We start from the raw sequence: 14,662 nt of genomic DNA on the forward strand, positions 1-14,662 counted from the left end.
TGAGGTTTCCTCAATCTCTGTCATTAGGGCATGAGGCATAGTCAACTTTAAACCCCGCCGTCCATTCGTAAAGCTGCAATTCGGCCTGCATGGTCTTTATGGACTCCAAAGGATTGGAGATGGGCAGCAGACTCGTATGTAAATCGCGATATTTCTACAGAAAGAGGGTTCCCGATATGCTACGACTTAAACCTACCTAAAAATACCTCCTTTTAAAACAAGGAACTATGAGAGTGACGCAGACCGTATCATTTGTTTTAATGTGAAAAGTCCCAATTCTTGAGAAGAATAAGGAAATGTATAAAAGCTCCTTGTGGCAACAAATAGAAATATAGAAGGAGTAAGAAAAAATATTTTTCCTGTCGCAAAACCTGGACTGCTGAAAATTCTAGTACCATTAACTGAATCTCAAGGAAGACAGCAGACATATATATTGTGAATCAAAAATCCCCTGGCTTTGGTTGTGTACGAAATGTGTGTACATGCATAGGTCCTGAGGACAACCCACCGAAATGCGCGTCAACCTTGCGAGGAAACTATCTGCTACATCTGATGGTTTAAAATTAGGCAAAAACTTTTTTTGCCACATGACATCAAGATTTGTTCAGATACTGCATCTGTATGGAATGTGTGGATGGTAATAAGTTTGAATAAATGATAGCGTATGAGTGTAATTATATTGTTGTGTTTTTATAGCCAAGGGGCTATTTATTATAAAATTGATGTTGTATTTGCTGGGATATGTATTTTGCACAAAATCACTATATAAAAAGATTAAAAGATGTTAAAAGAAATGAAAATGAAAAACAAAAAATGATACATTCATAAGAAATGAAATTGAAAATCAAAGAATGATGAAATAAAATACCAAAGAAATGCTATTCTTCAGTTTTGAGGTTATTGTTGTGTATGAACAAAGTGAAATATGCAAATCACGTTGGTAATTAAAAGTATATAGGTCTTGAGGGAATCTCTTTAGTACTGATTAGCCTTCACCATACTCAGGAAGGTCTCTCCAAACCTAAAAGTAGTTTAGGGTGCACATAAGAAGGGCCAGTCAACCCAGTCTCAGCATCCAATGATAAGAGGGCATCCGGAATGCATTTCCTTTGACCTTTGTCAATTACTTGAATCATTCTGGGCAAGTTATCATGGGTCTGGAGTTCCTAGATGAAACCCGATTGGGGTGAATTGGGTGGGGTAAGATATCCTCTAGTCTGCTGGCCAAGACCTTAGAATATAGTTTAGTGTCTAGGTTCAAAAAAGCTATGGGTCTACATGAGGCGCACAGCTGGGGATCATTCCCAGCCTTGGGGATTACAGTGATTAGTGCCTCCTCCATAGAAGGAGAAACCCAGTGACTAGTGGCTCTGGCGTTAACGAGGTCCATGAGATGTGGAGTTAATTCAGCTGCGAACAACCAATAGAACTGGGCCGTCAACCTGTGAGGTCCTGGGTCTTTCCAAAAATTGAGGCCATCTATTGCTTTCTGAACCTCTTTGCAGGAAATAGGTCTGCCTAGCTCGTCGATCATGGTCGGGGAAACTTGCGCAAGCTCTAGTGAGTACAGGTAGTGGGATTTGTTGTGCTCTAGTAGGGGTTCTGCTGCAAAAAGTGAGCAGTAGAAGTCACGTAAGCCACCCGCTTTCCCTCTCTCATTAAGATGGTTGAAACAGATGCCCTCAGCTATTTGTTTAAAATATTCTTTTTCTTATTTTGCTTTAAGTTGACACGCAAGCAGGGGGCCTATTTTATCATTCCTATTGTAACCCCGGCTTAACGGAGCAGAATGTTTTTTCGGCCCTATCTGTGTATATTGCCTGAGGTTTTCCCTTTAGTGCCGTGCCCTTCCATTGAGTTTGAAAAGGTGGAGTGTCTTTGTGTGCCCTCTCCGCTACTTGGAGCTCCCCCTCTAGGGATCACCTTTCCGTGGTCTGTTGCTTTTTCTAAGTGGTGGCTAACCCAATGCATTTTCCTCGTATGACTGCTTGAATGCATCCCAATTGTTCCAGTGGGAGGTGTCTGCAGGGTTGTTGGTGGCAAAGAAGTCATTAATCGCCTTCCTCAGCTCATCCCTGAGGAGACGATCCCTACCATGGATATTAGGAAAGTACCACCTAGTGAGATTAGAGGGGGAGGTAGCCAGTTTTGTGAAACTTTCAGTGGGGCATGGTCTGAGAGACATATCGGTTGTGGGAGTGAGAGAAAAATCTCATGTTGAGGGGCTAAGGGTCCTCCATGTATCTACCACCCCCATGCATTTTAAAGAGGATTTGAGAGCTTTGTTAAAGACATCCTCCCTCCCCCCCTGTTGATCTCTGTGGATGAGTTGAATCTTTTAAAGGGTCCCATATGAGAATAAAGTCTCTCAACAGGATAATATATCACCAGCAGTGAACCCCTCTTGGGTAATTAAGAATGAAAGGAGAAATTCCAATTTCTCAGCATTGGGAGCATAGACCGTGGCTATAGGGCAAGGGAGTCCAATCAGTAGCCCCGACCATCAGGAAACTCCCCGCCTTGTCAGTTTTTGGTGTCATGAGGTTGATAGTGGATCAAGGAATGAAAGAGAAGGTGAGCCCATTCTATTCAGTAGTGGCTGATGAATGAAAGATTTGTGGGTATGTTTTGTGTTCCAATCGATGTTCGCCTCCCTTTTTGAGGTGGGTTTCTTGTAGTTCCTCAATGCAGATGCAGTGATCCCCTATAAATTTCCACAAATGTTGCCTCTTATTAGGGGAGTTAAGGCCCCGGACATTTAATGGTAAACAGTTAACTGCCATTTACTTAGTGGCAAGTAATATTTTCACGAGGGCGGACAGTCTGTTATATCGGGTCAACCACAAGGCCCCTTGCCCCCTGCAAACCAAATATATCACATTTTAGGCACCACGGTAAGGACAACAAAATGAAACAGAAATTGTATTATTTAAATGTGAAGCCTCAAAGGCGATATGGTAAGTTCACTCTTGGCTACTCCAGGGGCAAGTCCACTTCCGTTCCTAGAGCCTCATTTGCACACATGTTTGGACACTAATTTCTTGTTGCATATTAACTCTTAAGCTGAGATAAATGGAAAAGACAAACATCTGAGGCTGGTCACTGTCTGGTAAGGGAGGGGTATTCCTCTTGTCTATCTTTTTTTCTTCTCTCTACCCCTCCCTCGCCTCACAGCCTGGGAATTCAGTCCCATGAGAGACCCCCATCCTGACCTCTCTTCCCCAGGGTGATGCTTTATTTTATCTACCTGTCCGGGTAGGCCGCATGCCCCATCTATGGATCATCAGTAGGAGTTCCATAGCATTTCAGCATCTGGTCATCTTGCCACCCCTTTTGGGCACCTGTCAGGGAGTCGTTGAATGCTAGTCAGTCGTCTGAACCATGTGGTCTCTTCCTGAGGCTGTTGTCTGCTGCGATGGGGATTTCTCGAGACCTATCCAGCTGCAGCTCCATCAATCAATCAATCAATCAATCAATCAATCAATCAATCAATCAACCAATCAATCAATCCAATCAATCAGGGGTTTATGAAGCGCCCTACTCACCTGTTAGGGTCTCAATACACTGGGGGGGGATGCAGCTTCGGATGAGTCGAAGAGCGAGGTCTTGAGGCTTTCTCTAAAAGTGTGCAGAGTGGGGGAGCTTCTGATGTTGACTGTGACATAGGAGAAAACTCTTCTACCTGCTCTGGTTCTGCGGATGCCCGGGGTCTCTGCCAGGGAGAGGTCAGCGGAGCGGAGGTTCCTTTTGGGCATGTGGAAGGAGACTCTTTCCTTGCGTTATTTGGGTCCAATGTTGTGGATGGATTTGTAGGCATCGGTGAGTTGCTTTAAGGTTACTCTCTTCTCGATAAAGAGCCACGGGAGGTCTTGTAGGTGCTGGGTCATGTGCTTGTGTTATGGGGTTTCAAGGACAAGTCTGGCTGTGGTGTTCTGGATGGTTTGGATCTTGTGTAGCAGGGTTTTGTTGATTATGGCGCAGAGGGCGTTACTTTAGTCCAGTCTGCTGGTTATAAGTGCGTGGGTGACTGTCTTTTCTGCATTCTGGGGGGATCCACTTGAAGGTCTTCCTGAGGAAGCAGGTGGAGGCAACAGCGTTCATCTTGTGAGTTATGGTGAGGGAGGAGTCTAGAATGAAGCCAAGGTATAGGGATGGTCTGATGGAGTGGGTGAGTTACAGAGGGCGGAAGGCCACCAGGCGTTGTCCCAGGCAGTGGAGGAGGGTCCAAGGACGAGGAACTCTGTCTGCTCTGAGTTGAGCTTAAGGCAGCTGTTGTTCATCCAGGATGTGACGTCTTTCATTCCTTCCTGGAAGCAGAGTCTGTTGTCTTCGGGGTGCTTCGTGAGGGAGAGGATGAGCTGGGTGTTGTTGGCGTAGGACACTATGCTGTGCCCATCCTCTCTAATGATGTGGGCCATGTAGATGTTGAAGAGCATGGGGCTGAGCAAGGATCATTGGGGTACTCTGCAGTTGATCTCTGTGGGTTTGAAGAGGAAGGGTGAGAGTCTGATCCTTTTTGTTCTGCCGGTGAGGAATAACTGGATCCAGTTGAAGGTGGTTCCCCGTATGCTGGTGTTGTGGAGTCTGGTGGCAAGAGTGCGGTGGGAGAGGGTGTTGAAGGCTACGGAGAGGTCTAGTAGGATGAGGGCCGCAGTGTGGCACTGGTCGAGTACCATGCGGATATCATTAGTGGCAGCAAGGAGCGCTGTCTTGGTGCTGTGGTTGCTGCAGAATCGGTACTGGGAGGAGTTGAGGATGGCGTTCTCTTCGATGAAGGTGGTCAGCTGGGCGTTGAGAAATCTCTCAGTGACTTTGGCTGCGAAGAGATGGAGAGAGATGGACTGGTAGTTTCTCAGGTCCGTTGGGTTGGCCGAGGGTTTCTTAAAGAGGAGCTTGACCTCTGCCTGATTCCAGTCATCGGGGAAGAGCCTGGGTTTGAAGGAGGTGTTAATGGTCCTGCATAGTTCGGGTGCCATGGCGGCAGTGGCTCTGTAGTAGAAGTGCAGGCAGGTGTCCGTGGGGGCTCCTGAGTGGGTGTTCTTCAAGGTCGTGGAGGTATCTTTGGTGGTAGCCGGTTTCAAGATGGTTATGGTTGGCAGCTTGTTGATGGTGGAGAGGAGGGTGGTGTTTGGATTCTGTTCGCTGAAGTTCTTGTAGCGGCCCTTGATTTTCAGGTGGAAATAGGAGCTGAGCTTGTTGTCCCTCCACATCAGTGAAGTGGTGTTGTTTATTACCAAAAGTGAAGGTTATGTCAAATAAGTAAGTCCTTTGGTACTTGATCTGGCGGTCCCTCAAGGCTGTTGTGATCGGACGGAACTGTTGTCTGTGGGCTACTTGGGCAACATCCGGGAAGAGGGAACATGCTGTGTCCTGGAAAGTAACTACATTGCTGCTTCTGGCTTGCTAAATTACTAATTCTTTGACTTTAAAAGAGCTAAATTTGGCCAATATGTCTCTCGGGTGTCTCATCTCTCCTTGTTGCTGTGGGCCTACCCTGTGCACATGCTCCAGCTGCATCTCTGGTCCGTCGCTTCCCATGACACCGGAGAAGAGGCCCACCATGAACGCTTCCAGGTCAGCTCCCTCGCTTCCCTCTTCCAGGCCTCTCACTCTTATATTATCTCAATGGGAGTGGTTCTCTAAGTCCTCACATTTAGGCAGGGTGGAGCTCAATAGGGCGGTCAGATTGGCAGCGCCCTCTTCCAGGGATTTAACTCGGCCTTCCAGCTCTTGAAATTTCCTCTCTAAGTCCAGGGTATGAGTCCCAGCCAAGTCCATTTCTGCTTGGAGGGCCACAAGCTTGGCTCTGAAAGCATCTAACGAGGTGCCAATGTCAGACATGACGTCCTCCCTGAGCTCCCTCCTGAATTCCTTCAGATTTGCCAGCAGGCCTTCTCGAGTCCGCGCCATCTGTCGGTCGCGAGGGCTCTCCCCTTTCTCTCTCTGGGCCCAGTTGAGGTAAACAAGCTAGAGACTCTATTAGACTAAGTCTTTTTTAGTGGCATAATGGAATGGGTCTCGGTCAACGTAGAACCGCTCTCTCACCATTCGTAAGTTAGGCTTAAGCTATGGAGACCGGGCCACGTGGAGGTGTTCACCTTCAGCTCGTGTTCCCTCTGCCTTCATGGAGCCCTCAGGAGTTATTCTGTTTGAGTTAGGGTGTTGCAGCACTGAAAACTTCTTGCTGGCCCGAAACACATACTGCAATGTCCGGGAGAAGCCCCTCCCTTCGCAGGATGCACTCCTCTCATGCAGGCCCTAATTATACGGCAGAGTCAATCCCCAGCCTGGGTCACACGAGTCATGTGTGGCCTCACTGGCACCATTATAGGGCATGAATTTTATTTATTGAGTTTTATATAGCGCTGTCTAGACCCGGAGGTATCGGAGCACTTTACATGAGGAAGAAACATTGTTTCAAGAACATGGTTACAAAGTTACATCAGTTACTGGAGCGTAGCTACAGGAATTACATGTCTACAGAAGCATAGCATAAACATGAGGAAAAAAATAGGCAAGGGGAGAGAAGATTAGGAGAGAGCGGGAAGGAATAGGGGAGGTAGAAGGAGAATAATGGAGGAAAGAGGAGGAGGGTGTGGAAGGCACAATGCTTCTTAGACCTTGCCTACCGGTTTCCAAATTCTGGTTATCCCTGCCTTTAAGTTACTTATAACTGCCTCTGCTATGACTCTCTGAACTACTACTATTAGTCTGTCTGTAGCTAAGCTTGCCCAGTTGGCCATTCTTTATTTAAGTTTTTCTTTTGAATAAAGCTCAGATAGAGCAATAGCTCTAGCCACGGGTTCCACTCATGTCCTTTGGGTTGTCCTCTTTAATCTCAAGGCTTTGACAATACCCACCAACAAAATGCCCAAAAGATGTTTGACTAGCATTTTTGATAGGATAGTAGTATATACCACTACTATTGTGGGAATACTGCACAGCCACATACAGAACTATGCACAAGAAAATAGGATGTTGGTGATGGGAGACTGGACCTTACTCACACCTCAGTCAGAACTCAGAACCTACCATCCCCTCAGCGACTAGCTATAGTGTCTCATTAGGTCCCAAACCCCCACACGAAGATACCCAATGATTACACAACCCAGGACATAACACCCTTTCGCTCACTCACTTGTGTAAGTCCACAACGCCACACCAAATACCACAGAGTCTATGTGTAAGTTCAAAAGGTTTATTTATTTTCAAACAACAAGCTTTGTACGTTGTTCTATGCAATTACTACAGCCAGCTCCAACATGCAAAAATGCATAGGATTTAAAACAGTAGACATTTGTTACAACAAGTGCATGATAGGAGAAGACAAAGAAAAGATCTGTGTGAATTCTGGAGACCCCTCACCGTTGAACGTAGAAATACTGGTTATATGCATCGTTGTCTAAGCTCTGCAAATGTATGGTTACTTTGAAGGGAATCTTCTGCCTATTATGAGAAAAATGGTGAACATTAGACAGTATAATGCAAATATGCAAGCATTGCACAGTCATGCCAAAAAGTGTAACATTATGGCTAAGCAATAGGTACTAACCAAACCCCATAAAAAAAAGTGGATTGTTTTTCGACCTATTCACTTGTACGCAACATTCATGTGGCCTCAAAGGCATCTTACTGCACAACAAGCTGAAAGCTAACATGCGCTAAAGAGTAGACATGAATCTAAAATGGTTACATGGCTCAGGCTAACTTTCCAAAGAGTAGAGTAGGAGTACAGGTAACCCTAAGGACCATAATAGTACTAATGTCTGTGTACTGACTCTACTCTGGTACACAATTTGGACTACTGATGATGTATGTTGTACTTTAATTGTTGTTTCAATCTTCCTAGAATAAAATAGGCGTACTACCACCCACCAGTGCCTGTGGGCCAGCAGTGATGGTGATACTGCCATTACGGAGGGGGCAGGAGATGCGGCACCTGCAGGAGCTCCAGGGGAGGAGCCAGCAGCAGTGGTCGGCGTTGGTAAGTTATATTCATTACTTATTGGCATTACTACTAGCTGGAAGGGGAACACTCCACTCACTGTACTGTGAGACTTATTTATTAAGTATGAACTTGAAGTTCTAATGAACAATATACAACGGTTGAAGAAGACACCCTTTACTTAGCACCACCAATGCATTAGCTAGCAATAGCATTACCAGCCTGAGTTGAGTAACCAATGGCCTCTTCTATCTGACTCAAAAGCAGTTGTGAAAGTTTTTGGAGAAGACTAAAGGTCAGATCAGATTACCTTGATGGATGTGTTGAACAAAAAGGGAAAGAAGGGTTAAAGGACGATGGACGGGCAAGATGAGGTATGACTAGCAGAGAAGGATACTTTAGAAGCATCATGTAGGTGGCTGATAGAAATCACATGCATCGGTTGTTGAAGGATGGTTGGAAGGTGAAAGAAGATGGCTGCCTGGGTGGGCAATACAGTATGGGTGGATACTGGATAGCAAGAATCATCAGCAGTGTTTGTGTCACACTCAAAGCCAAGGCAAGGAAGGAAGGAATGGACGCATGGGTGGTTGTTGGTGAAACCAGCTAAGGTTTGTTAAGTGATATATAACAAAAGAATGATAGACATTTACTTAATGGATGGATGCCTGGATGTATTCATCATAGATAGCTTAGGTGGAGACTGTCACTGGATGCAGACTAGAGTCTTACTTTGAAGAGATTGTAAAAGAAACGGCACCAGAGTAGCAAAGCAGAGGGTAATATTTATATAAAGGTAGGATTTTATTTCAAAATACAGTTGATGACTCAGTAGTTTGCAAGCACACTATATATATATTATCAAGCGCCTTCCACTCCAAGGACCAATTCCTACCTATGTTATTTTTTCCGCTTGTGTCAGCTAGCCAGCAAAGGATGGCCTATCTGTTGGTTACACAAACAATGAACAAAGTACTTTATGCAGTAGAGGTCAGAGGTGGGAGTGCTGGCAGGCGGTGATGTAGGGAGGGGGAGGGTCAGGGTGGGAGTAGTAAACTATGGGTAATGAATGCAGTATGCGCAACTAAATTTGTTTTATTCATTTAAATATTTACTTACCAAAATGTGTCTGCAATTCACAGTTTGCTCCCCCCACCCTGCCCCTCCCCTTCTCCATGTCACCTCCTGCCAGCATTCCCACCACCGACCGCTACTGGACTGATATGTCGTCGTTCCATATAAGCAATGATCATTGGATCAGGAATATATTATAGTAATCTGCCTTTTTGTAGTAGCCAGGGTACAGTGTAAGTGAATTTGAGCAATTGCCCTTCATGTAACAGAGAGAGTATGGCCAGAGCCACCCGTAATCTAAAAATACAAGCTTCCCCACCTGCACAGTAGTAAATAAAAGTAACGGGAGTCTGCGTATTGACTCGTATGTTGGTCTTGGACGCAAGGTTAGCTGACTGAGCTGGCATGCCGGCTACAACAAGTTTATGTAATTTAGCTAAACTAGAGATAAGAAAAAGACTGTGGTTATGTGTAATGGAGTCCATCCATAGTACTAGGGCAAGAATAATGCTGGAAAAAAACTCCAACAAATGTTACAGGCCGAGGAGGCGGGAGGTTAGATACTTACCACAAATGTTAGGTAATGTGCTTACTAGTGCTACTGTGTCACTATAAGTTGAATACATTTTGTTTTCCTGTTTTGCTAAGAGTATTGGTTACAATTCTGTTTCTTTCTTTATAGATACTCCTTCCCAAAAACCAACGCTGAAGGAGTTGGCGGGCAGGTCCCTGCTCCGGAACCTGGAGGCCATCTGTGAAGAACACCGCCGGCTGGTGGCTCTGGCAGATGAGGAGGAGGAGGAGGCGGCAGGAGCAGCTGCAGCATCTTCGAATGCCACGGGCCCAGCCAGGCCCCTCCTCCAGTAGTACGGTGCCGCGGTCAGGCAGCCGCCCGCCGCCTGCCTTTTTCAACAACTGCATTTCACCAGAAACTTCTCCTCCAGATGGCACAGCTAGAGGACCAATTAGAGGAGCGAGTCAAAATCCTTGTATACAAACACCCGAAAGCCCTCCGATTGTAGATGGACCCTGTTAATTTGCCCCTTTTTTAGTACTTTTGTTGGTGGGTGGGAATTGGGTGTTGGGGTTTCTTATTTTTTGTACATTGGTTGGGCTTGGACATTGGTTGGGGTTAGTGAGAGGTGTGGGTGAGGTGTGGGATAGTTTATTTTGGTTAGGGAAATACATTTTATTTATTCATACTTATAATACAATGTTACTGTTTAGTGGGGGGGTTACTGTTTCACAAATGTATGTACGTCACAAGGTTTCCTTGTAGATGCAGGGCAGCAGCCAGTGTTTGATTGAAAAATTCTGCCAATTTTGTAACATGCAAACAGATAGATGCGGTACCCCTCACTAAGTTATATTTGTCCTACTAGTACTGCCAGTCGAGCCTCCTAGTCCATTATACCTCCCAGCAAACTTATCTTACCTGTGATTGATGAGGATTAAGTTCGGCACAGCAATACCTGCATAGTTTCCCAAGAGAAGGGAAAAGATGCCATGGTTGTAGTGGGGATATATGATGTTACAACGCGGACTGTAACAACGCATACCGTTACAACGCATCTTTTACAACGCGAATACTGTTACAACTCATGTATTTACAACGCATTTTTTTACAACGCAGGTACCTTTACAACGCATACCATTACAACGTAAGTATTGGTAAGTATATATTAATATTAATATTATAATCGTAAATTAATTTTCAAAAATATAATTTAATGTAATTTAATTTAATTTAATTTCAATTAATTAATTTAATTTAAAATTAATTTTACTTTATTTTTACCCTGTACCCCTGTAACCCAGAAACTCAAAACTGACCCTCAACCCCAAAAATAAATTAAAGTAATTTAATTTAATATAATTTCAATTAATTAATTCAACTTAAAATAAATGTTAATTTATTTTTACCCTCTACCCCTGTACCCCAAAAACTCAAAACTGACCCTCAACCCCAAAAATAATTTAATGTAATTTAATTTAATTTATTTTCAATTAATTAATTTAATTTAAAATTAATTTTAATTTATTTTTACCATGTACCCCTTTACCCAAAAACTAAAAACTGACCCTGAACCCTAAAAATACCCCTTTACCCAAAAACTAAAAACTGACCCTGAACCCTAAAAATACCCCTTTACCCAAAAACTGAAAACTGACCCTGAACCCTAAAAATACCCCTTTACCCAAGAACTAAAAACTGACCCTGAACCCTAAAAATACCCCTTTACCCAAAAACTGAAAACTGACCCTGAACCCTGAAAATACCCCTTTACCCAAAAACTAAAAACTGACCCTGAACCCTAAAAATACCCCTTTACCCAAAAACTAAAAACTGACCCTGAACCCTAAAAATACCCCTTTACCCAAAAACTAAAAACTGACCCTGAACCCTAAAAATACCCCTTTACCCAAAAACTGAAAACTGACCCTGAACCCTAAAAATACCCATTTACCCTAAAACCCCAAACTGACCCTAAACCCTAAAAATACCTCTTTACCCCAAACATATAACATTTAAAATATAATTATATACTTACCAATACTTACGTTGTAATGGTATGCGTTGTAAAGGTACCTGCGTTGTAAAAAAATGCGTTGTAAAAACATGAGTTGTAACAGTATCTGCGTTGTAATAGATGCGTTGTAACAGTAGTGCGTTGTAAAAAATGCGTTGTAACAGGTGTAGTAGTAGTAGTAGTAGTAGTCACTGGCACTAGCATTTGCAAACAAAAAAAAAGAGACAGTTACTTGCCTGAGAGAGACTGTGGGAGTAGTAGAAAAGTACAGTACATAAGAAGACTGCCAAACAAAAAATATTGCAACTGCTAAACTAAACGAAAATATAATGGTGGTTGGGACAGCCTAGTACAATAAGCCAAAAAGTTAAACTGTAGTTGTGTCGAAGGAGTAACTTAACACCATCGTAATTCGTAAACTTTAATGCTGTAAATCCAATCAATGTGGCAATTAATTATGATGTATTAGGTGGGTCCATTTGGAAAATTAACTGGCTTGTACATAGACTGAGCATGGGCGGGCAAGCAGAAGAAGATCCTCGCCCTGCCTCGTTGACATTTAATTAGTGTTGCTTTCACCACATCTGCCGCAGCAAGCGTGTGATCAATTGTTGGTGTACATTTAATGTAGTCACATCACACCTCAATATAAAATTGCACAGCCCGGGGGAAGAGGGTAAGGGTTTGATGAATGGATGGTAAGGGGGATTTGGGGAAAGGTTTGACAAAGAAAAACAGTATGCATGGGAACAACAAAAGCAAAACAATATTTTAAGACGACGATGATCCACTATCCAATAAATCTATAAAGAGAGAAAAAGGAAATCCATGCATGATGAAGATAACTTGATGGTTAATGAGTAGTACTCAACTACTACTACACAATTATACAGTATAGGGAAGTAGTATTATATGAAATTTGCCTTGCCTTTATGCCCAAAGAGAAACCCTAATTACCTACTGTATTGGGCTGAAAGCTAGCAAAGAAAATAAAAAAATAGTTGTATGGATCAATTAGAAAACAAACAACAATACAACTACACACAGTCGTAAAATGATTGAAGAGAAAAAATTTATCAAATTATTTAAAATACGAATATTGACTTTGATACTAAAGTTACTGTATTATCCAGGTCCAGCTGTGGAGTTGTATCTCGTCATTCATCTAGGTCCTCCCTTCCATGGACAGTTGCTCTGCACATCATTCTTCGGTGCCACTGGCTGGCTGATGCTAAGGTAAGTGTGAGTTGTTGCTCCAAGTATAATAGCACTGGGTAAATGCTGGCGTGTAAGTGTAGATGGAAAAACAAAAGGGGTTTTAAAAAATAAATGAATTAAAAAAAGCATCAATTACGGTGTAGTGCAAGAAGACAAGACTCTTGAGCGAGAACACTTTCAGACTGAGGCAGCTTGGATACATTGTGTCAACTCTAATACTATTTACACAGCATTAATTTGCAAGAACAACAGGACAGGAGCCAGCACCGAAGAACAGGCCCACAGCACCGGGCCGTGAAAGCCATTTACCTTACATTTTGACAGAGCCAGACAAAAGGCATATACAGCAACCTAGCATTTTCCAAATCAAGTGACTAAATCAATGCGCCACTGTCAGTCATCAACATATCACTATTCGACTGCACCACTGCATAGACATGTAGCCTAGGTATGTTGTGGTTGTTGTTGAAATGTTGTATTTACCTTTTTATGCCAGTTCATGAAATACAGTTATTCCATCAATCATGTTACCTGTCTATTGGTCAGCTCTAGTAGGAACCTCCACCAGCCGGTTTGGCCATTCGTTGAAATTTATCTACCAAGTCACTCTCCAAACTTGGGGCAGAATATGGGAAATTATGTTATGCTAAACAATATATAAAAAATGAAACATTCAAAATTTGGAATTAAATGGGGTAGTGCCATAGGAGTCCTGAACCCAGGTCACGAAGTAGCATTTTCAGCATAAACTACATTTCCCATGGGGTTTTCTGACAGGGACCCTGATCGTCTTTGATAGTCCTTCTACTAAGCCATACTCTTGACTTGGGCTATAATAAATAAAATAGAGGAATTATGTAATGCCCAAATACATAAAGATATACATTTGTATTCCTCATCAAACTGGTTAGTGTTACAGGAGTCTCGAACCCTGGATGCAACGCAGTATTTGCAAAGTAAACCACATTTCCCATCATTCTCTGATATGTGAGAGAGCGTGGAACTGAATGACGTTTTTGACGCGGTCACGTGGGATGCCCGACCCGGTTAACAACATTAAGAGCCAGGGCAAACTGGGAGTACATGATCTACGCGGTGTTACGGGTCATGGGTGATAGAACCAGGACAAGCCTACCGAACGGTGAGGTGGGGGGGCTTGAGGGGGTATGCGCTTGTTGCGCAGGTAACAGCAAACATCCAACGAAGGCTAGACTATACTCGGGAGCAGGCTGTGACACATCGATCTACAGACATATACGAGGGGGTGGAGATCTCTAAGATAACATCTCCCTCAATACTTTTTTTTTGATTGTGTTCTTGGGCGTCCTCTACACCGGACACCAGTACGAGTATATTACTGATATAAACACGGTAAGTGAACCGCCCAAGATATAACAACCAGAGTGGGATGACTGTAATAGCAACAGCTGGAGACGGTGGTACTATTATGGTTCCTTGGCTATTAGGTTCAGGTGATTACGCGAATGCAGAGAGATGGTCAATTATAAGAGATTGGGTCTTATATTTTTCTGACTATATAGGGACAATTGATGAGTGTAATAGAAGTCCATGCACAAATATGCATTTGGGGCTTCTACTCAACACTAGACACATAATTTTAAAGGCTATAGACAATATTGACACAATATAATTGGTAGATTGAGTAGGTGGATTCTAACAAGGGTTTTAAACCCCTCCTCCCTTCTCTCTCTCTTTGCTATAGTGAATGTTCCCCCGCATTTAAGGTGACACTCTCTACATATATAACAGGAGTGGTACGGATTAATTGGACCTACCTCCCTGTTGGGGTAATTTTTCTCCAAAACACGGGGGAACCCTATGTTTTAATCCTGGTAGAGGTGTTAAGAAAATTTTAATAAAGGTTGCATTCTGG

The sequence above is a fragment of the Lissotriton vulgaris genome, chromosome 7 (assembly GCF_964263255.1).
Source record: "Lissotriton vulgaris chromosome 7, aLisVul1.2, whole genome shotgun sequence".
NCBI classification, from domain to species: Eukaryota; Metazoa; Chordata; class Amphibia; order Caudata; family Salamandridae; genus Lissotriton; species Lissotriton vulgaris.